At 35.5% G+C, this 25,177-nt stretch overlaps 1 protein-coding gene and 1 long non-coding RNA gene across 4 annotated transcripts in view; one reads left to right on the forward strand and one right to left on the reverse strand.

Moving 5' to 3' along the window:
- LOC127859526 (D-ribitol-5-phosphate cytidylyltransferase-like) overlaps window positions 1-25,177 on the reverse strand; it is a 204,189-nt gene that overhangs the window by 148,241 nt on the left and 30,771 nt on the right. The gene's annotated exons all lie outside the window — the stretch shown is intronic.
- LOC127859537 (uncharacterized) lies at window positions 22,008-24,072 on the forward strand. Its single transcript, XR_008039423.1, has 3 exons — window positions 22,008-22,177; window positions 22,758-22,905; window positions 23,839-24,072. It is a non-coding gene; the product is annotated as an uncharacterized LOC127859537 (long non-coding RNA).

Raw genomic sequence — 25,177 nt, forward strand, 5'->3', positions numbered from 1 at the left:
GGAGTAAAAATGAACACCGCAGTAAAATTGAGCAAAAATGAACACCACAGTAATATGAGTAAACACCGCAGTAACATTGAGAAAAAATAAACTCTGCAGTAAAATTGAGCAAAAATGAATACCGCAGTAACATTGAGTAAACCCTGCAGTAACATTGAGCAAAAATGAGCACGGCAGTAGCATTGAGCAAAAATGAACACCGCAGTAATATTGAGTAAACATCGCAGTAACATTGAGAAAAAACAAACACCGCTGTAACATGGAGCAAAAATGAACACCGCAGTAACATTGAGCAAAAATGAAAGATTTCCTAAGATTCAGGAAACACAGCAGTAACATTGAGCAAAAACAAACACCGCAGTAACATTGAGTAAACGCAGCAGTAACATTGAGTAAACACCGCAGTAACATTGAGCAAAAATGAAAGCTTTGCTAACATTGAGTAAAAATAAACGTTAATGTAACACTGAGCAAAAATAAAAGATTGCGTAACATTGTGTTGTTAAGTCCTACTAATGGAATGAGGTGTGTTTATTTGTATGTCAGATTTAACCCTTTACCACTTAGATACACGTATTTTGGCGCATTTGTTTTCCCTTAGAAAATTTCATTTAAATAAATAACTTTCTTACTAAATTCAAGTTTTAAAGGCTTGATTTGCAACCCTAAGTTTCTGATTAACAGCAAACAGCATAAAACCTGTACATACTGCGAGTTATTTACTCGCAGGCTGTTCTGGTTTTATGCTGGTTGCATCACAATTTTCACTTTGCTTCTGATAGGGGAAAGGGTAAAGAGGTTTGTCACCTCGTTTATGCACATCTATTTCTTTAAAATCAATCCCCAGAATTTTCCTCCCCTCTATCTTCTCTTCAATCTCACTGCCGTACATTACTGATTAGCAGACTTTATATTTCACCAAGTATTCTGGTGTTTTTTAGAGGAAGACACTTGAACAAGAGTTAAACCACAGCTCCGTACTTATGCTGCCCTTCAACGTGCTAGTCATCGTGGCCCTGTACAACTACCAGAAGGTATATATATTATCTTTTTGGGGAAAACAAGTCATAATACATGTGCTTAAAATCCCCATAGGCTAATCAGGGACGACACTTTCTTCTTTATGTTATAAACAAAAATCTAGTCTAGGCGGAAAAGTGTTGTCCCAAATTAGCCTGTGGGGTCTGTGCAGGCTTATATGAGAGTTTATGTACTGTCATAAACCCAGTTTTCACAGAACGCAGCTCATATGATGGCCTTTTGCTCCCACAGATTGGAAGGCATTGATCATTGCAATTGTCTTTCCGTAGGTATTACCTACCTATGCACATCCCGTTCTGACCCCACCGATTGGGAGGAATCGATCATAGCACTTTTCTGTCCGTACGTATATATGTACATCCCGTTCTTCCTCCACAGATTGGGAGGAATCGATCATAACACTTGTCTGTCCACAGATATCACGTAGCTATGTACATCCCAAAGCTTGTGTTTTTAAGCCTCTTTAACTTCTGGGTAGATTTAGCTCAGGTTTCAAAATTAAATGACCTTAATGTGCAGACAATTGTAGAAAAACGGATGGCATCAATTATGGCCCTTGTTCAGTTTTTTCTAACATAGCAAATAAAGTCGCCGGAAGCTTGTGTTCTTTAATGACTGGGTGGATCTTGCTCAAACTGTTACACCTGAATAACCATAATGTGTAGAAGATAGTTAAGAAAGGAAATTTGGTTGCAACAAGTTTCGGAAGCATTGAGGCCGATTGTCAGTTTTTAACCAGGTTTTCCGAAGGAAAAAACTGGTTATTAGATTGGCGATGTCGGTGGGCGGGCTGGCGGGCGAAACAAGCTTGTCCCGGCCATAACTTTGTCGTTCATTGTCAGATTTTAAAATCATTTGGCACATGTGTTCACCATCATTAGACGGTGTGTCGCGCGAAAGAATTACGTCGATATCTCCAAGGTCAAGGTCACAATTTGAGTTTGAAGGTTAAACCTGGCCATAAATGAGCTTGTCCTGGCCATAACTTTGTCGTTCATCGTCATTGTCAGATTTTAAAATTATTTGGCACTTTTGTTCACCATCATTAGACGGTGTGTCGCGCGAAAGAATTACGTCGATATCTCCAAGGTCAGTGTCACAATTTGAGTTTGAAGGTCAAAAATGGCCATAAATGAGCTTGTCTGCGCCATTACTATGTCATTCATTGTGACATTTTAAAATCATTTGGCACATTTGTTCACCATTATTGGATGGTGTGTCGCGCGTCAATATCTCCAAGGTCAAGGTCGCCACAACTAAAAATAGATTGATTTTGAAACAACTATGTAACTGTGAACAATCAGTAACAATGCACATTTTGATTTTGAGTTGTCTCTCTTTATCAGACTTTTTTTCTTCTTGAAATCAAGGTCATTTTTACACAAGGGAGTTAACAATACACATTTTGAATTGTCTCCCTTTATTAGACTTTTTTCAACTGAAAACCTGGTTTTGTGACAATTTTGTCCCGTGTTCCATGATAAAATATATAGCCCAAATATTTTGAGTTTTAGTTTAAACCTATTTATTTTAGCTTGATTGCATCGAAAGCCTCAGGCTTATTGAAATTCTCTCGAGTCTGTTTCTTTGGCCTAGAGACAGTACTTGGTGTCTTTGGTTGAAATCTAAAGAACGCTTCCACAGTGGGGATCGAACCAGTGACCATCCCGTCCCTAGGCAGACACCTTATCCTGTACACCACAGCGACCTCAATTTTGAGTTTTTAACTCATCTTTAAAGCCTGGGGGGAAACGGGCTCAAACTTTCACAATTCAATGTGAAGATGATTGTAGAGAAAAGAATTTTTACCAGTTTGGACCAGTTTCGTGCAGTTTGTCTTTGTCCGTCATAGAATATTAAGTGGATTTTCTGTATCCAAACATGGGTTATGGGTGCATTAGCGTCTGTGACGCATTTCTTGTTTCTTTGTAGAAATAAAGTGACAACAGTTTGAGCGATATAGTATTGGTTTGTTGTTGATGTTTAAATGCACTTCGCAGATTTTTAAAATATAAAATGATGAACTTTACACATAAAAGATAAGAGTTTTACGTTACCATAGGAAATGGCTAAGCATAAAAGGGCCTGTCATTTAGATTTCTGATTTTGTTGAGTAAGGTCCCTTTGGACATGCAGTTAATTCCCTTTGTTCCTTCCGCAGTTACTTCCCCTGGGTAAGCAGCTTTACAGTCAGGTGCAGATTGCAGTTCAGAACCGACAGAATGCAGCACTCTATCAGCAGCAGGCTCAGCAACATGAGCAGCAACAGCAGCAATTCTCACTTTTACATGATCTTGATGATTCGCCGATGGTCCGGAGAAAAATCGAAACCGCGAAAAACTTGAAATGAAACATTTTCTATAGGCAGCTTTATATCTTACGAATGTAGTTATTTTACATGTAGTCATGAAATTTGAATATTCAAGTTTGTTTATATGAAAATAAATCATTAGTTTCATTGATAGCAAAATAACCATTTAAATCTAAATTTGTTCGTGACTTGACAATTAAATGTAAATGAGCTTGATTTTTCCCTATTTTTTCGTAATAATTAGATTGGATTTAAAAAAAGAAACGCAGTTGATCTAGTGGTCACATTATTTGTTTGTGTAGATTCTTTTGACATAATATAATAAATTATTGGTTACGGTATTATGTTTGGTATTTAAAAGTTATATGTAAAGAAAGTAAACATGCAATTGTGTTTACATCATATTCAAGATATCCATTGTTTAAGTCATAAACATAATTTAAGATTTGTTGTAAGTATTTTATGTAAAATTGTTTGGATCCACTAAAAACAATGTTACTCAATCAGATATTGATAACTTAATACAACAAATATATAAATATGACTGACCAAAAAAACAACATGTTTCTGTATGGTCTAAATTTATATTCTAGAGGTCCCCCAGTTCCACAGGACTGACTTTTCTTTATTGTCCCCTACCGGTTTTAACGGAGGGGACTTATGGTTTGCGCTCTGTGCGTCTGTGAGTCTGTCTGTCACACTTTTCTGGATCCTGCGATAACTTTAAAAGATATTAATATTTTTCATGAAACTTGCAACATGGATAGATGGCAAAATTGACATTATGCACATCATTTCATTTTGTTCCTACATCAAAAATTGTGGTTGCTATGGCAAAAAAAATGAAAAATGAAAATGGTGGAATTTCTGACAATGGTGGAGCCGGTAGGGGACCATATTGCTTGACAATAGCCTTGTTATATATTGTTTTCCCTTGTTATTGTAATTATTTAAAACTATTCCAAAATGTTACAGTTTTGTTAGCAAATTAATTAAATGAAATAAAAAGAAGATACGAAAATCTTAGAACAAGTCCCTTCATACATCATTTGTTCAAAACTTTAATATTATGTTGTTGCATGTATGCTTTATTATTTTCAATTGATCAATATAATAATGCATTGTGAATCATGCTAGTATGTTTGTTTTTTGGCAGCTTTAAAAACAATTTCCATAATAAATAATCATGATTATAGATACACCATATCATTGGAATATGCCTGCAGTCGTGTTTGTTTTGTGTGCAAAACCTGAAAGCCCAAAATTAGGGTTGCTATCACCTTTGTTATATCTCTGCATCCAAAGTGTTAGCTGTAAAGTTTACAAGGTATAAAGTAAGTCTTTAACAATTAGTTTGGTGGTAATAAAGTTATTCTTTTTCGATCTTAGATATACATTTTTCAATTGCAAAAAAACGTTCAAACTTTGGAAAATAAAAAGAATCATTCAAGATTTATTTGAACCTTTAAATATGCAAAAAATATCTGAAAAATAATTGATTTGAGAAATTGTTTGTATACATAAATCATATTGTCTGAACGTGTTGTGTTTTTTGTGTGGACGAGTATATAAATAAACAGAAACTGTACATTTTTGTATTTCCGTATTCAAGCTTTCCTTTTGTTTTTTTGTTTGCAACTATAAGTTCTTTTCTGTTCAATAACTTGATGCATCAATTGCAAATTGTCAAGAGTTGCTATTTGTCGTTATTAATTATAATACAGACATTTCCACATATTCTATATGAAATTTTATTAGGTTTTCAATAGTGGCTATGTAAGAAAAGGCCCATAGAGGCCCACCAAAAAACAACTTTTAAGTTAAATTGCATACTTAATATGAAAGAATTATCTGCATGTTTTGTGACAACCCAAAACTTACTAGTAATCTTTCTGACTCAAAATGTTTGAACAAATTTTGAATTTATTTACATCAATTGGCCATGTTAAATTATGCCCCCATCCACCAAAAAGCTTTTGAGTTGACCATTCAGCATAACAAACACTTTTTCTGATCATATTTGGCCACCTAGCTCAGTTGGTACAGCAGTGGATGGCTAATCCGAGAGACAGGGCTCGATCCCTAACCTGGCTACGTAACTTGTCAGAGGACTGGTCATGCAATACTTTCTTAGACGATTCTCCTCCCATTGTGTACACACCGATCTTACTGACCTGTGTACTAACACAAAAGGAATTGTGGGTAGTACTTCTTTTACGAGTGAAGCGAAAGTAAGTCAGATAAATCATGCTACTGATAATTGTTATCCGTCTTAATAAGGATTAAAAATCAATTTAAACATAATACAATTACATTTCTTTAAACAACATTCCATTTTAAACATATGATAAAAAAACGATTTTCTTTCATCATTAACATTTTCATTCCTACGCAGAACTACTTTGGCGTAAGCATAAATTCCCAAACCAGGGGAATGTGATGCGTCTTAGTATAGAGGTGACAATAACGTAGCCATCTATGTATAGAATGTTCTCCTCCTACCTCTGGCTCAAGTGTGGCATTTGTAATTTACATGAGGATGTGCACTTCATACTGGTATATGAGTTAACCCCGGTTAAGTGAGTTGGTAAACTTGCTGCCGTGATTTGCACTTAAAAACTAATTAAAAAGGGGGAAAACTTATAAAAAAACAAACAAACAAAAAACTTCTATTTCCAGAGCGTGATTTCAAATGAAAGAAAATTATGAATATGTTTTTTCCAAAAGGACTGTTTTTAGTTGTTAATGAACTCTAGAAAAAGATATGGAGCTTTTAAATAAAATAAGTGATAATACATTTATTTTTATAAGTTTACATGCTAGTCACAACCTCTCTGATTGAAATCAGGAATTCTCTGTTTTCTCTTTCCATCAATCATATGTCCCTTATTTTTGGAACATATTACTCCCTAATCTCTGAATGTTGTGAGCTAAAATGTCGGTTATATAACTTAAATTTGTTATTTCTTTTGCAAAGACATGGGCCATGTTGTTCAACCCAGTATGGGAACAATAGATATAAAACACAAAATAAATTTTGGAAAAAATATATATTATATGTGTATTATTGCAGGTATGGTAAATAATATACATGTATATTTATCATGTACATGATTTTTTGATAAGGCAGTGTCAATAAATTAAGTGTTCTAATTTGACTTTGATTACATTTTTAGTTTGTGCTAAATTTTTCGATGATTAATAGCAGAAGTTCAAAAAATGTCCAAACAAAGTTGATATCAGTTGTGTTATTTATTATAGTCAAAAGCAAGTAGTATTTTTAGCTCACCTGATTGCTCAGGTGAGCTTTTGTGACCGGTCTTTGTCCGTCGTATGTCCGTCCGTCCCTTAACATTTGCTCGTAAACACTCTAGAGGCCACATTTCTTGTCCCATCTTCATGAAACTTGGTCAGAAGCTTTGTCCCAATGAAATCTCGGCCGAGTTCGAAACTGGGTTGTGCCGGGTCAAAAACTAGGTCACTAGGTAAAAAAAAAGAAAAACCTTGTAAACACTGTAGAAGTCACATTTCATGCCCAATGTTCATGTAACTTTGTTGAAATGTTTGCCTTAATGATATGTTGGTCGAGTTCAAAATGGTTCCGATCCGTTGAAAAACATGGCCGCCAGTGGGCGGGGAAGTTTTCCTAATTTGGCTATAGAGAAACCTTGTAAACACTCTAGAAGTCACAATTTTTGCCCCATCATCATGAAAGTTGGTCAAAACATTGGTTTTATTGATATCTCGGACGAGTTTGAAAATGGTCGGGATCGGTGAAAAAACATGGCCGCCAGTGGGCGGGGCATTTTTCTTTATATGTATATAGTGAAAACATGTGAACACAGTGGAAGTCACATTTTTGGCCCAATTTTCTTGAAATTTGCTCAGAACATTTGTTTCCTTGATACGAGAGTTGAGTTAAAAAATGGTTCCGGTCAGTTGAATAACATGGCTGCTAGGAGGGGGGCAGTTTTCTCATAATGCCCCCCCCCCCTTTTGAAGAAGAGGGGGTGTATTGTTTTGCTCATGTCGGTCCTTCCGTCAACCAGATGGTTTCCAGATGATAACTCAAGAGCGCTTATGCCAATGATCATGAAACTTCATAGGTACAATGATCTTGACTCGCAGATGACCCCTATTGATTTTCAGGTCACTAGGTCAAAGGTCAAGGTCACGGTGACCTGAAATAGTAAAATGGTTTCTGGATGATAACTCAAGAACGCTTATGCCTAGGTTCATGAAACTTCATAGGTATATTGATCATGACTCGCAGATGACCCCTATTGATTATCAGGTCACTAGGTCAAAGGTCAAGGTCACAGTGCCAAAAACGTATTCACACAACGGCTGTCAAGGTCACGGTGACTCAACTTAGAAAAATGGTTTCCGGATGATAACTCAAGAATGCTTACGCCTAGGATCATGAAACTTCATAGGTACATTGATCATGACTCGCAGATGAAATAATGATGAAACTTGACCAAGATGTTTGTCTGGACAATATCTAGGTCAAGTTTGACATTTGGTAAAGATTGAATGAACCGACTCCTCTCAGGTGAGCGAACTAGGGCCATCTTGGCCCTCTTGTTAAGACATGCCATTTCTAACAATTTTGTTGGAAAACCAGAATTACTACAATTATATCAGGGACAACACAATTACTGCAATTATATCAGGGACAACACAATTACTACAATTATATCAGGGACAACACAATTACTACAATTTTATCAGGGACAACACAATTACTACAATTATATCAGGGACAACACAATTACTACAATTATATCAGGGACAACACAATTACTACAATTATATCAGGGAAAACAAGAATTACTACAATTATAAATGTGTAGGCTAGATCTGAGTCTGCATCAGAACGTTCTAAGCAAAAATGTGAAGGCATCAAAAACGAAGTTACAGACTAAAATTAATGCAAATATGCACGGTTTGGATAATTTAATGCGAATATAATTGCAATACATTCAAAAGCTTTCTGTTTGTAGCTTGGTTTTGGTTTCACATGTTATTAATAAAAGTGTATTTTGTCAAGCAAGAGCAAAATAGTGAAAGTGAAGTTTAGATACATAGGAAATACTTGTATGCCAGTGAATAGATACATTTTGTTGTTGTTCAATTCATTGAAAGAAATTCAGTTTACAACGTAAAGTGTATACTTTTTGATGAGAAGTTCTGCTTTAAACAATATTTGTTAAACAGTTAACCAGTCAAAGATTGTTAATAAAAATAGATTCACTTTTTGATACTGTGTCTTGACATTACAGGGAAATTGTGATTTTGTTGTAAAGTTTCCCCCTTGTTAGTTTCTGTATTTGTTGAGGCTAACTGTTTGTGGGACGGTTTTAGTTCACATGAATGCATACATAATTATCTATATAAACGTTTTGTACAGGCATGGGATGAAGTGCCCAATTGGTATACATGTTGTTACATATATCTAATATTATGTTGTACAGTATAGCATAAGAAGTTTTAATATTTACCATCGCTGTGGCGATACGTCTTAATACCCTTAAAATTTCAATTTGCAACAATCTTATGATTATTGCTTCATTAAAAATAAAACTGCCTTTTCCTTTCTTTGTACCTTTTTCCTGTCGAGTTGTAGGTCTATTTAGCGAAGTTCTCTTTTCATGTCATTGTTTAGGCTTGCCAAAGTTAAAACACCATTTATAAATACAGAATGCTAAATAACAAGCAAATCTGATAAATGTATAGTATAAATGGGGAGCCCACTTTTTTACTGACCGTTAAATCATAATAATTATGCCCCCATTTGAAGCAATATGGATAAATTGCTTTTCACTTATTTGTCATTCCGGCCATTTACCAGTGTATGTCCCGTTAATAGTTAGATGACCTGTTGACCTGCAATCAGCATATTGAAGAGGAAACCAACAACCCTATTGTTTGAGATCAACGGTCAAAGGTCATCACATGTATCATGAAGTTCGTTTTAAGAGATGGCTTTGTCCATATCAGTAATATGCATGCTACACGAGAGGAATTCAATCAATTTTGAAGTCAAACAGTTAAATGTCAAGGTCACATGGTTTTGTGTAATAAAATTTGTATCTGCAATCCAAGATAAGTTTAAATTTTTGGTAACATAGTTTCTAAAGAATGGCATGTTGGATTTCATGTGCACTTACAATAAGTATTCCCCATACAGAAATTACCCCATAGGCAGAATTTAATTACTTTACATGTAGGTCGAAATATGTCAAATTTAGGGCCATTTTATACTTGGAAATCTATATACTAGTATACACAGACAATATTATTTGTCTGACATTTTTTTTCCAAAAATAGTGGGTTCACTCAAACACAAATCAAATGCTCGATGAATATCTACTTCATAAGTCTTTTATTATGATAAGATTAAGAGCTCTCCAACAGCTCTTGTTACTTGATCAGGTCAATAATGAATCAAGCTAGAAACCCATGTTGGTCCACTCCAAAAACACCCATATGAATCCCAGCATCCCACCTAATGATAAAATATACCAGAGCTTATTTATATCATGGGCTAAGTGAGGGACACATATAAATTTTATTTCCAAAATATGATACAAGAGGTGCCAGTTATGTTTTCCCATTTTTGGATCAACCTGAAAGCCCATAATGGTCCATCCAAGCATGCCAGTGTAGGTTCAATATGGACCATAACTGTCAAACAAAACAATGTGGGACCGTATGGTAATAAATAATAAACACAAAGTCCATTTGAGATCAAGTAGGGAAGGTCGTGTGGTTTCAATCCCAATAATTTGGCTTTGTATACTTTGGGCCTTGTGTGGGACTCGTACACATTATTTTGTTGTTATTCCGATCTTGAACGCCATCATTCAACATTTGAACGTCGAGTTGGGTCATATAGTATTGAAATACCCTGTTTTGGTTCATAACTTCAAGCTCAATAATTTCTATCGTATTCCATCAAACAGCTTCTAGATGAGAAGAATATGTATCTTATGTAGATTCATAACTTTTTTATGTTGTCTTCTAGGTCGATCAGCTGTAAAGAGCATGCAAAGCACCAAGGCAAGAGTTTGCCGTAGTGGAACTTCAACTATCGACTGGTTTAGGCCTTTTATCCAAATGGAAGTCGTTTAGATGAACTTCTATGGATTGCACTGTCAATACCAGCAATTACCGCTACTCCACGAGCTGGCCGTCTTTAAACGCTGTCTCATTAACTTGGAAGGCTAGCCGTGTGTCAAGGTGAGCCATAGGCCTAAGGTGGATCTTAAGGGGATGAGAGCAGCGGAGAAAGCAGCAGCAAAGACGAACGGGTGGCTGAAATACAGCAATTAAAACAATAATGTCCCAGGACGGTGGTACCATTACGCTTATTATGCTTGGCAAACAGTTGGGGGTGGGGGGTTCGTTGACTGCAGGTTAGAGCGGAGATGGCCATACAAGAGGCACAGCATGCAATAAGAAGAACAGAGGAGGAAGATCAAACATTTTCTGAGAAGTAGAAATTCTATGGTGGATTAGCCCTGCACTGCCTTAATTGCACTGATTTCATTGGATACAAATCATCACACTTTGCCCAGACAGGGCAGGGATAAATTTGACCTTTGGCTCATAGTTAACCATTTTCCCTTGCAAGGTAACGGACACAGGTCCCCACATATTGCTGTCTAACAGCACAGAGGGTCTTGTAAATTAGCTTTGAACACACACGCACGAGCGTATTCACACACAAGTGTAAAGTATAGACTTGTAAACTTGCAGTCGACTGGGAACACCATTATGCAAGCATAGTATGACTTTCTACTTTCACATACACGATCTATACTGCATTCCGAGCTTTTCTCTTTTTTTTCTCTAAAATACAAAGATAAACATGTTATTTTACAGACAAATGAGGACAGTTGCTTGATGCACATCACACGATGTGATACACATCACACTCAGGGCAGACCTGTCAGTGAGGACAGACCAACTACAGAGGACAACTTAAACACATACTGTAGGGACTTCACACACACGTATCTGATGACATCACAAGCACATTATTTTGAAATTAAAAATATACCGTCTTCATTAAAATGTTTTATTTTACTCTTCCTGGCAGATTTTGTTATTAATTAGTGACATTATTTTATATTTCAATCGAATGCATTGGATATAAAAGTAAATGGCTTTTATTTTTAATTTCGAATACGGCACTGCCCAAACACTGAGGACTTACACACACAGTAAATGAGGACACACCGCCATATGGGGACAAAAAACTATAATGTCGTACTGTAGTTTCGCGTTCTTTCCACGTTTTTTGCGAAGGAAAGCGAAACAACAGTACGACATGAAAGTACTTGAAACTGTTATTCACGTGGGCGACAGAGTCCTGCTTCGCAATAACGGTTTCAAAAGGAACACACTACCGGTAAATCGCAGATATATTGACAGAACATGCGTGTAATGTGATCGGCCAACCTGAATCGTCGATTCTGGTATTCCCTATCCAGCGGGAGGGTAACAAAAGCATCGTCAAAACAGCTAACCGGGACCACTTGTTTCAGTATATTTTCCGTACCCGGGGTACATTAAAGTATACTTAAGAGTACCCGGGGTACATTTAAGTAGTACCCAAGCCGACACTGACCAATCGAGCGTGAATTATATCCTCCTTCGAAAATAACACGCGTTAATAATTCAGGCTGCATGATTAACGGGTTTGTCAGGGGTTTACCCGGCCCGTAGCCAGGGGTTTCAAAAGGGGGTGCGAATTTTTGCCGGCGAAGGGGGGAGGTGTGCGGGAGGGGATGTCCCCCTCCTTGAATAGGGGGCTTTGGAGGTCCTCCCATTAGAAAATTGTGATAATGAAACGTAAACTCCTGCATTCTGGTCACTTTTTAACTGTATATAGAGACTGCAGTTATAGAGCATTTTTATATGAAATTTCACTTTCATTAACCATGCTTAGTGACTGATTGACATGAATATGATATAGCATACATGTACTTCCCACCACGTTTTTCAATAACCACCCTTTTAATCAGTCACGGATATACATCATTGTATACGTTTTTTAACCCGACACTAGTATGCGCGCACACACTTTGTTTACATATTATGCAACAACAAATTTATAAAATGTTTAATCAACAACAATAACGGTATAAAGTATCATTATTTATTGGAATCTTGGAATCTAAGGTAAAATTGGGGAGTTTTACCATTCCAACATTCTACCATTCATAAATCGAGCAAATTAAATGGAAATATTTGACTTTTTTGTTAAAACAACTGTTTGTCTGCTACTTTGTATAGTACCCAAGGCCTAGCATTGCTCTAAACGTGCTAATAGTGCATTGTACAACAAACACTGATTAACAAAACTGGGTCTTCTCTAATCTGCATCAATACTAAAAAGAAATCATAATGGTACAACTGTTACTTTAATTTTTTAAACTACTGACCCTATGGTCTCAAGGCCCTTAACAATGTATACCAGGGCGTTGAAGAAGAAAGATGTACTTATTTGCCCATTATATGCTCATGATCCGTCACAGTTGATGGACATTTAACGTTTACGTCCACCTGATCATATGTTATAACTTTTTCAATTCATTACAACAACTGTTTAAGAGTAGGACAGTTCTAGTGTCAAGTTTGACATAATTAAAACATTGTGGAAAGTTATGTATGTTGAGCAGAACGCCATTAAGTGTTGGTAAACTACAAAAAAGCTACAATGCTTTGTAGAAATTTGTTTTCTTGTCATTCAACAAAAACTTATTATGTCTTGACTATAGCTGATATTTGCTGGAAACCCGTTTTTGCTGGAAACCCGTTTTGGGGATCCGAAAATGGCGGTGTGTAGAAATACCGAAATCCCCGTAATTACCGAAATCCCCCGAAATCCCCAGAAATCCCCAATAATATTTATTATTTATCAAAATACTGCGGATACTAAGATAGAATATTGCAAAATACCATCAATTCACTGATGAAAAATTGTTTTTATCCATGTTTGGTAATGAAAAACTAAAATATATACATAATTATTGGGATTCCGAGTATGAATCCATAGTGCATATTTTCACAAGCACGATCAGGTACAGAAATCCCCGCTGTAAAGCTCTTCAAGTGTCAAAAAATCATCTGGGTGGCTTTTTGATATTAGAAAGAAGAGGTTAAGACAAAAACTTAACAACAATATCCCACTTCTTTTGAAAATTATTGACTTGTAGCGGGGATTTCGGTAATTCTACATTCGCCCACAGAGTACCGAAATCCCCCATATTTACATCTGAAAGTGTCAAAAATATCATTTGTATTCTTGGTTTTTGGCTTTGCTTGAATGTTTACGTGCAAAAAATAATATTAATGTTAATTATTAAGCACACTTGACAGTATAAGTTGCCTCTTAGGGGGGATTTCGGTAATTCTACATTCGCCCGCCGAGTACCGAAATCCCCCATATTCACGCCTTACAGGATCAATATGTAATCGGTATGATTGTTTCTTGCCATCGCATAACTGTTGATGTACAAATAATGATATTTATATTATTTTTTAAGCACTCTTGACACCATACGCTGCCTCTTAGCGGGGATTTCGGTAATTCTACACAAGAGCATAGACGCGCCCCGGTACCGAAATCCCCACTGTACAAACCTTAAAGAGTAAAAAAATCATTTTAGTGCTTACTTATTGTAGAAATCAGTCAGACAGACAAAAAACTATCAACAATATCCCCTGGTGACTTCTGTTGAAAAATTATCACTTAGGCCAGGGATTTCGGTAATTCTACATTCGCCCGCCGAGTACCGAAATCCCCCATATTCACGCCTTACAGGATCAATATGTCATCGGTATGATTGTTTCTGCCAGCACATAACTGTTAATGTACAAATAATGAGATTAATATTGATTTTTAAGCAATCTTGACATCATACGCTGCCTCTTAGCGGGGATTTCGGTAATTCTACACAAGAGCATAGACATGCGCCGGTACCGAAATCCCCGCTGTACAAACCTGCAAGAGTCAAAAGAATCATTATATTGCTTACTTATTGTAGAAATCAGTCAGACAGACAAAAAACTATCAACAATATCCCCTTTGGTGACCTAGGTTGAAAAATTATCACTTAGGCCATGGATTTCTGTAATTCTACATTCGCCCGCCGAGTACCGAAATCCCCCATATTTACGCCTTACAGGGTCAATATGTCATCGGTATGATCGTTTCTTGCCATCGCATAACTGTTAATGTACAAATAATGATATTAATATTAATTTTTAAGCACTCTTGACACCATACGCTGCCTCTTAGCGGGGATTTCGGTAATTCTACACAAGAGCATAGACACGCGCCGGTACCGAAATCCCCGCTGTACAAACCTGCAAGAGTCAAAAGAATCATTATATTGCTTACTTATTGTAACGAGAGCGCCGATGGCGTTAAAAGCATAGGTGCAAGATACAGGGAAGAATGGCGTCACGTGGTATAATGTAGTTCGATATCGCCATCCGCGAATTTCTCAAATCAATAATTTCAAACAATTACCGCATATTTAAATAGATAATCTTTCCATTTACATCAGTGTTTGAAACGCTTATGAAAAATAATTACCCAAGCCTTTCAAAATTTAAGCACGGACAGATCTGTATAGAACTATTATTTTCACAAATGAAAATAGACGCTACCCTATTCGTCTGCGTCAAGAATTTGTCGTAAAACTTGTGGTAAGCGTTAGATGCAGACGTGCACAACAGATTGAGTTCTGAATACAGATTTCTGAATGCAGATTTTTATAGAAACTCCTCACAGCAGTTACTTCCCTTGCTTCGCCCGGTCAGTAACTTCTAGTATAAGGGAGGCCACTGCGTAGGAGATTGAGATTTATAGTGCAGATAGAATTGTTTTACGAACGAAATTTGTTTTAGGTTATAAGAAGATTTTTTGACATAAAACGGTCTTAGAAAAATTCACTAAAAACGGTGTCAGCAATATTCTTGGAAGAAAACGTTAGAAAAACGTTTCCAAAAAAAAAATTGTAAGAATGACCATATACTAAATTAAATAGATATTTCGTCTGATTTTTGATCAGGTAAGGCTTCATAAAGGGTAACCAATCGATGTGGATTTTTGAAATGTGGTATATACCATAAGCATAGGTGCGTAAACGCTCCTATGCTAAAAATCAGTCAGACAGACAAAAAACTATCAACATTATCCCTTGGTGACTTCTGTTGAAAAATTATCACTTAGGCCAGGGATTTCGGTAATTCTACATTCGCCCGCCGAGTACCGAAATCCCCCATATTCACGCCTTACAGGATCAATATGTCATCGGTATGATTGTTTCTGCCATCACATAACTGTTAATGTACAAATAATGATATTTATATTAATTTTTAAGCACTCTTGACATCATACGCTGCCTCTTAGCGGGGATTTCTGTAATTCTACACAAGAGCATAGACATGCGCCGGTACCGAAATCCCCGCTGTACAAACCTGCAAGAGTCAAAAGAATCATTATCTTGCTTACTTATTGCTTCTTTATGTTATTTTTTAGCGTTATTGAGTTGAGTTTTGTAACAAATGATGGTTTTAATTGTATATATTATTTAAATGATTTATGTTTGACTTAGGTTAAACAGCGTACTGTTTGTTATAATGAAGCGTATTTATTTTAGTAATTGTACTACCAGCTAAAACTGTAAAATTTTGTCAGTGTTATTTTATATTTAAATAGAAATATATTCACATGTAACAGGAAATAATTAATGTCCTATGATTTTAATAAATATGCTTTAAAAAGTAACTTTTTGTCTTTACTATTGATTTTATCAGAAAAATGTAACACTCGCATTACACTTTGCATATTATCCTTTTTTCTACCATAATATCAACGTTTTCTGTGCGCGTAATATATGAATAAAACACATATTTGTGGAGCACACGAAAACACGTCCACACCCTATCGACTACCAATCTACGATTATAAGATATTTTAATTATTGATTACTTGATAGTGCAAACATATTAATTAGTGCATCGCAAACAATCAATTAGCGACACACGCCTTTAATTGGCAATTAAAGAAGTTGGCTTAAATAGGCAGCGTGGATTATACAAACTGTGTGTATTTATACATATAGAGTTAAATAGCATCTGTTAAACAAGAGTATATAATAGGGGAGTTGTTTCATTGCAACCACAAAATCCAATCATGGCTTCAGAATATACATGCATACATTGCGAACGGAACGTGAATGACGATGATCGCGCAATATCGTGTGATCAATGCGAAAAATGGCAACACCTGTCTTGTGACACTGGTATCAGTCTAAGACAGTATCGCAAAATGATGAAGGGTGCTGTAGTAGAAGTCGTACCGGAGGTACAAATGGAAACAGCCGACATGGCAGAGGAGTTTTTTTTGTTTCAGCCGCGTCGCAGGCGATACGGCAATTGTACCCAAGAGCGACCGTTAAGGGCTGCGTGTTCCACTGGAACCAACGTGTGTACAGGAAGGTGGTAAATGAGGGTCTCGCAACAGCTTATGGGGCAAATGGCGACAAGTTCCTCTTCTTGAGGAAACTCATGTCCTTGCCGTATCTACCGAGCGAACACATCATTCCTGCCTTCGAACAGATGATGGTACAGGCTGAAGAGGTACTAATAATAATTATTACTTACCTCATAATTAGTTTAGTTTAAACCTATCTATTTTAGCTCGATTGCATCGAAAGCCTAAGGCTTATATTAACGCTCTCGAGTCCGTTTCCTGGGCCTAGAACCAGTACTTGGTGTCTTTGGGGAAGATCTAAAGAACGCTCCCACGGTGGGGATCGAACCCGTGACCTCCCGGTCGCTAGGCGGACACCATATCCATTACACCACAGCGACCTGCAACCTCATAATTATTTATGGTATACACATTAATTCAATAATCGTCTATTGTTAAAAACAGTATCTATATAAAAAAAATACAATATTTAAAATGTACTGTACGCATATGTCATAAATTTTGCTTATTCCAGGTTGGCGGTCCTCTTCAGAATGTCGTCAATTACGTTGAGCGCGCGTGGATCCGGGGATCCATGTGGAAGCCGGAGAACTGGGGCGTCTATAGACAAACAGTTGGGACTAACAACGCTGTTATATTGTTATTCTGTTATATATATATATATATATATATATATATATATATATATATATATATATATATATATATATAAATATATATATATATATATATATATATATATATATATATATATATATATATATATATATATATATATATATATATATATATATAACGTAACGTAATTAACAACATTGTTTATAGCATTTTATTTCGCCTAACATAATTAACAATATTGTTCATAAACTTTGCTCATTATTTCAGGCTGGCATCGAAGAATCTATACGCGAGCCGGGCGTGCTGACTTTTGGATTCTACATGCTTTTTTGATTAAATTTTTATGTTTTATATGCAAATATTTATGCTTGGTGTAATATTGTTTGGAAATAAATGTATGTGGTGCGTAAAGGTAAGTATATTATTGTACCGTGTATTGAGTATATTTGTATTTGATTATGTTTTATATGCAAATATTTATTATTGATGTAATATTACTTGCAAATAAATGTGTGTTGTGTAAAGGTAAGTATATATATTATACCGTTTATTGAGTAGATTTGTATTTGATTGTATCTTAAAGTTTTATATGCAAACATTTTTTGGTGTAATATTGCTTGCAAATAAATGTATGTGTTGTGTAAAGGTAAGTATATTATTATACCGTTTATTAAGTAAATTTGTATGTTAATGTATTGTGTAATATTGTGTTGTATTTGAATAAATGTTTTTTGTGTGAATCATAATCAACATTGTAACATGTTATTTAATTGCATGTGTATACTAACTAAACACTTCAATTTATCGAATTTAACAGAAAAGAAAAAAAAACATGTTGATTGATAACAGAAGAAAGGTGTCAATCAAAGGTGCTAAAGTTTCCCGATATTGTTCACACCTATATATCACCATTGTGACGAACCCTCTATCCGTTTTCTACAGTAAATTCAGTGTGACGAAACTGCAGTGTGACGAAACCTCCGTAAACCTACGGGGATATAACAAAAAGACAACGCAGTCTGTCTAAAATGCTGTGCACAATGTGTAATTGTTATAAATCGTGGTACAATGCAAAGTTTTTAACCAGTGACTAATTAGTCTTCGGCAATAGTCGAAGGGTGTCCTTTGATTTCAGTTATTTTCAGAAGTTTACATAACATTCGGTTAATAATCATCTTACATGTATTTTCATTTTCATAAGATTATTTATTCAAGTAAATCAAATTGTTTTTCAAGCCATTTAGATAATTGTCGGAAAAGGTTATTGGACTGGGATTTCAACCCACAATAAGTAGGCTCATCATTTTGTTATGATATCTATTAAAGTTACAGCTTTAACAGACATTAATAACGATGACAAAAGTTATTAAACATAAATAAGTATCGATTTTATACGGATTAGAGTGCCAGGTTAATAATTGTTCATTATACAGAAAACAAATATCCATTTATGACAAAGATTACAATTCCATTTTCCTGGGACCGGCTCCTTAGATCTCCTCAAATTTTGCTGTCAAAACCTCTGTTGATTTCAACAATTGTACGGTTAAAAATGTAAATAAAAAGGCGCTATATAGGAAATGACTTAATCGAATTATGAATTATATGGTGACCTGTCGGTTGCATATTTAATACAGTATTTTAACGCTTAAATACGAAGACTCACTGGGTTCCTGGAAAAATAAATAACCGTTTTTGCGTCAAATAAAGTTGGGTGCAACTTATAGTACAATTTTTTTTACTCGTCAAAAAAGATTGGGTGCTAACGCACCCAACGGCCCCCCCAACCTGGCTACGGGTATGTTTACACACGGGCTTGACAAAATGTAAACACACCAAATATCTCAAGTTGTTGAAAAACGTTTGCAAATTAATCTTTAGTGCATAAAAGACAGTTTTCTTTCATTTTGTGCAGATACCTTAAGGTTTAAGAATACATTACTGAATACGTCTGAAATCGGTGCATATATTTTACGTTCCGTGCAGTTTATCGTGAATATGAATGCGTTACACATTGAATTTTAGGCCAAGAACTAAAAGCTTCTTGACTAAAGTAGTTCTGATGTTAAACACATTGCCATAAGCAGAATAAAAACTGTCTCTTATGCACCAGTTGTAATTCTTAACATTTTTGTAATTAAGTAGTTATTTGAAGAAAAGCAACACATACCGGTGTGTTTACATCCATTAATGTTTATTGGGAACCCCACAAGTCACGTGAATTTATCACTGATTGTTTCGCGAGTTTTGTTTTCAATTAAATTGAAGCAGATGTCGAGTATGAAATCAAAATCGGATGACCCAGGGCGAAACGACTCAGAGTGACCTAGGGCGAACAGGTTTTATGGCATAACACTTGCTACCGTAAATGTTCAGTATTACTGTTTCCTGGCAAATATCATAACAATAACGAAAATTTAATTGCAAATCTGAAACACTTTTTTTTCAATTTTGTCAATTTGCGAAAGGTCCCTGTAATGTGCCTGTAATAACTACAGATAGTGAATAAAATTTTACAAGTGTCTCCGATATAGTGAATTAAATTTTACAAGGGTCTCGGATATAGTGAATTTAATTTTACAAGGGTCTCCGATATAGTGAATTAAATTTTACAAGGGTCTCAGATATGGTGAATTAAATTTTACAAGGGTCTCAGATATGGTGAATTAAATTTTACAAGGGTCTCCGATATGGTGAATTAAATTTTACAAGGGTCTCCGATATGGTGAATTAAATTTTACAAGGGTCTCCGATATGGTGAATTAAATTTTACAAGGGTCTCCAATATGGTGAATTAAATTTTACAAGGGTCTCCGATATGGTGAATTAAATTTTACAAGGGTCTCCGATATGGTGAATTAAATTTTACAAGGGTCTCCGATATGGTGAATTAAATTTTACAAGGGTCTCCGATATGGTGAATTAAATTTTACAAGGGTCTCCGATATGGTGAATTAAATTTTACAAGGGTCTCCGATATAGTGAATTAAATTTTAAAAGGGTCTCCGATATAGTGAATTAAATTTTACAAGGGTCTCCGATATAGTAAATTAAATTTTACAAGGGTCTCCGATATGGTCACTGATCTAGGTCCAAGGCTCTGAAAATTATGATCAGCGTCTGCGTTCAAGAGCTCCATATATCAATATCTACAACATTGTAGTGAAATACAATTTTATTTAATCGAGAATGATCAGTACGCGCTGGGATCAGTTAATGCGAGTTAAATGCGAGTTTTTATTAGCTTTAGCGGGTCACATGATGCTAACGTTTGAATTTGATTTGTTTAATTAAATATCGCTTGATCACATCTTCAAATAACCAACATAAGGTTATATAATGATCTGCGAATCAGTACGCGCTGTATATATAATATATATACATTCACACACATACCCGGTATATATTTGCATGATCAAAAATGCGTATAAAAAAGGTACATACAAAACACGATTTGTATGTAATAGCACACTCTACAAAAAAGACATGTCTGTAGTATACAAACCTCACGGGACTTTGGTCTTTTTGGACGCCGCCCAGGGAGACCAAATGTAAGTGTCCTAACATAACCTTGACGTTAATATATTCATAATAAATAAAACAATTGACAATGGCCGTTATTGAGTTTTCATTATCTACACATATCACACTCTGATAAACGCATTGTTTTGGTATGAACTTGATCTAAAAAGCGTTTACTTTATCAATAAATCGTGTCGGTAGGGTATTGTGCTTTGTAATGATATTCTATATTTAAAACATTCAATCCGTGCTGAACGAACTTTTGACATATTTACTTTATCTACATTCCCACACACATAATACATGCCAATTTTTTGAAAACGCTAATCGCAGTTCAATATGGACCATGGTTCGATCGTGGCTGTTTATCTTGATCACGCACGTAGTCAGTGGGATTTGTGCCATTTTCTGAAAATTGTCATATTAAAGGGGCCTTTTCACAGATTTTGGCATGCATTGAAGCTTGTCATTAAATGCTTTATATTGATAAATTTAAACATTGGACCTAAAAATCTCCAGTAAAAAACAACAACAAGAATACAAAAAAAAAAAGAAAAAAAAGTAACTCTCAACTGGGTTTGAACCACTTACCCCTGGAGTCCTGGAAAAAAAATTCTCCTGCTTAGATCACTCGACCATCCGTGCTTATGCTATCAGGAGATGCATTTTTTACTTATATATAAGCAATCCTCGCAGTATCATAAAATATAACGACGACAACAGAACTTTCCAATTTATTCAATAGATCGTTTCGCGTTGCAACGCTTTATAATTTAAAGGTTTCCAATCGTCAAAAGATGCATATAATATATTTTAGAGCATGGTAAATGTTCAGTATTACAATTTCCTCACAAATATCATAACCAAAATGAAAATTTGCGAATCTGAAACAACTTAAAAATTTTGTCAATTTTACCAAAACGTGAAAAGGCCCCTTTAAGTATATCTTACGTGTTGGTTTTTGGAAACCGTGTTGGGGAAACCCATGACGTAATGCCAGATTTTTTTTCAGCGCTATATAAACGGGTTGCTCAGTACACATTATTCATCATACAAGCTTTTTTGTTGTGAGTGCTAAATTGACTATCTACGGAATCCTCAGATTTAAGCAATAAATCGTCTACAGATCCATAGTGATAATTCATATACACAGAGAGCAACTGACGGTAAGTTCGTTCTTTGCTGATTATATTTGTTAGTTTGCTGGTTTGTAACATTTGTCAGGTGTTTTTTCCCCCCGTTATTTCGTTGAAAATGCTTTCAAATGGGTTAATGGTGCATGACAGGAATTATATTTTGATGTAGGCTGCGAAATTGAGCACGCACAAGTTAAAGGATTTTCTTAATCCTTAAGATTTTCTAGAAAGGAACCTTCCGACAAGTTTCTGGAATAAAATGTGCAATACTTTAATTGATGCCATGGGAAGAAAAGACGGTGCATTGCGCGTTCGCATTTTATCACGCTAAAATATTCAACCGCATTTTCGCAAGACTGTCTATTCAATAGTGTGTATTTGGAGTAAAACGATATTTGTACGTTGGATTTGTTTAACTATTGATTAAGGAAGCGTATAGACAGGCTCGGAGTTAAGCTCGGATTAAATCCCTGCCCCCGAAACGTGATGGTTGTCGATTAAAAAATTATTCTTATAACAGGGAATTTTTAAGTTTCTATTTTCTTACAGACGTTTTGCTCTGGATATATTTATAATAACTTGTTAATAATATTTCTGAATAATACCTTAGAATTAAACATGTGCAACGGCGAAAAGGGAGTAGCGGCGGCGATGGCAGAGCGGCGTGGTCAGGGGACCAGCAGAGTTCCTATTCACTTCCTGTTACGTCACTTCGGTGGCGTCTGTTGGAGTTAGGGAGCCAGACTGGATTACACTAGGTACGAAAATACTTTCTTTGTATCGTTGCATGTGAAACGGATGTTAGCCTTTAAATTGCTCACCATTTTGTAAACATAAGCCGGAATTATCATTTACTCGCATTTCTTAAATTCTATGATTTCATTAATAGCTTTGCAATTAGGAGCGCATATTGACGGTATTTCTTCCAGAATTAATGAATAAAAATGCATGTCATCTCCTTACACACAGATATGTATCTAATATAAATGCTTTATAAATATAACTTAAAGAAACAAAAATGAATGTTTTTCGTCGATACGCCACTCAACTGGGATTGAAACAAAGGGCCAATTTCGTTAGAAATTTTTCTGATAATGCGCATGCGTAGAACGATACTGTATGTATGTTTCATGTGTAGCAGTTCAACTTCTACAGGCACTGAATTTTCCGCTCATTCTAAAACTGTCCTGAAGAGAACCTTTTCCTACTGTGCATTAACGAAATATTCTAGTCCATCAACCATTAACCCATTTATGCCGAGTTATGCCGAGTGGACTCTCCCATCCTTCTAAACTGGATCAATTTATTTCCAAAATTAGGGATGTCTAGTATATTTATTTTTATATTTAGAATATAACTTACAGAAATTCCTTTAAGCAAACAGCGCAGACCATGATGAGACGCCGCATAATGAGGCGTCTCATCTGGGTCTACGCTGTTTGCCAAGGCCTTTTTTCTAGACGCTATGCATAGATAGGTTAATTACATATTATTTAAAAAGATTATGTTAATAAAAAAAATCATTTTTACCGTCATTTAAGTGACATCTCACTTTAATTACGTTGTGCTCCTCTTCGGAGAACCCGTTGCATTGTTCATGAGTCGTTCAACATTTCATTGTTTCTTTATAAATAGGAATATCAATGACGCCATGTTATATTAAAAATTCACAGTACTCTTTTGTTTTCCAGGGTTTACCCTAGCAAACGATGACGACAACTATCATCCACAGAAACCGAGTCATAAAAACTTTGTCACGTGATAGTCTGTCTTGTTGTTATCATGATAACAACCAACATGCAGTAGTTTTTATATAACAATGTTGACATGGTATTTGTGTAATGTATATTTAACATGTAAACAGATTAGTTTCAAAGTATTGTTGTTGTCATCAGTTTTTTAATAAATGTATATGCATATAAAAAGCTAGTTGTGTTCTGTTAAGCTGCAGTTTATTTAGAAATTATTAAACATGTAGTATTATGTTTGAAATTGAAACTCGACTTGAAACAAATGAGAACCCCGAGAGGTATAATAATTTTGGACCTGGTTTGTGGCCTCGTTCGACTACGTGGCATAAATTGAACAAATGCAGTCGAGTGACACCTACCGATTTTACCTAACAATAGCAACAATTATGTGCCCTTCCATACATTTTACATTAGAATTCTATAAACTATATAGCTATACAAGTTTATCTAAACCATGTTTCTCCTGTAGGCATGCAATTATTGTAATATATTTGGCAGAAAAATGTAAAAAAAAGAAGTGTAAATGTATGCATTAATACATCACTTAAATACTGTAACAATAATACTACCAGAATGTATTTGACATGAAATACATAAAGTTTTAATAACATTATAAAATAACATTATGACAGTTTATCTCAGGAAAATGTGCCCTCATTTTCTGGTGATAAAGTCAGTCCTCTGCAACACAACTGTAAATGTCCTTTTAACACCCATACATGGAGGTGTAAATTGCAGTGATAAATCATAGAAATTGATATATAATTCAATCTTTCTAATCTACCTTACATATCTACTTACTCTACCTTACATATCTACTTACTCTACCTAGTGTTTTTCCCAGGAGGGCAAAGGGGCATGGCGCATTACTTTCAAAAACGGCATTTTAGCGCGCAGTTTAGGCAAAAAAGGGCAAAAACGTTCCGTGAATACCTGAATGAGGGAGAAACATGTAATCGCATCAGAGGCAGTTGTGGAAAAACATTAAATATAAACAAGCACATTTAATAGTATATAGTAATTGATGTATTTAACCTACTATGATTAATATTAATATATTTACCTTGCAATGCACATTTAAGTTCCAAGCTGTTTCAGTACACTGTACAGCACTATAAACATAACTAGAAATGGCGCGGCAGAGGCCGACGCGTATCCCCACACCGCATGTTTGACCCAGGGGCGCCCCAGGGTTGGTAATGGGGCCATGCATAGTTGAGATTTACCGTATTGTCATAAGAGAAGTTCAGTATCAATTAGAAGTGAATCGGTGTAGAAA

This window comes from Dreissena polymorpha, chromosome 15, assembly GCF_020536995.1.
Source record: "Dreissena polymorpha isolate Duluth1 chromosome 15, UMN_Dpol_1.0, whole genome shotgun sequence".
NCBI lineage: Eukaryota > Metazoa > Mollusca > Bivalvia > Myida > Dreissenidae > Dreissena > Dreissena polymorpha.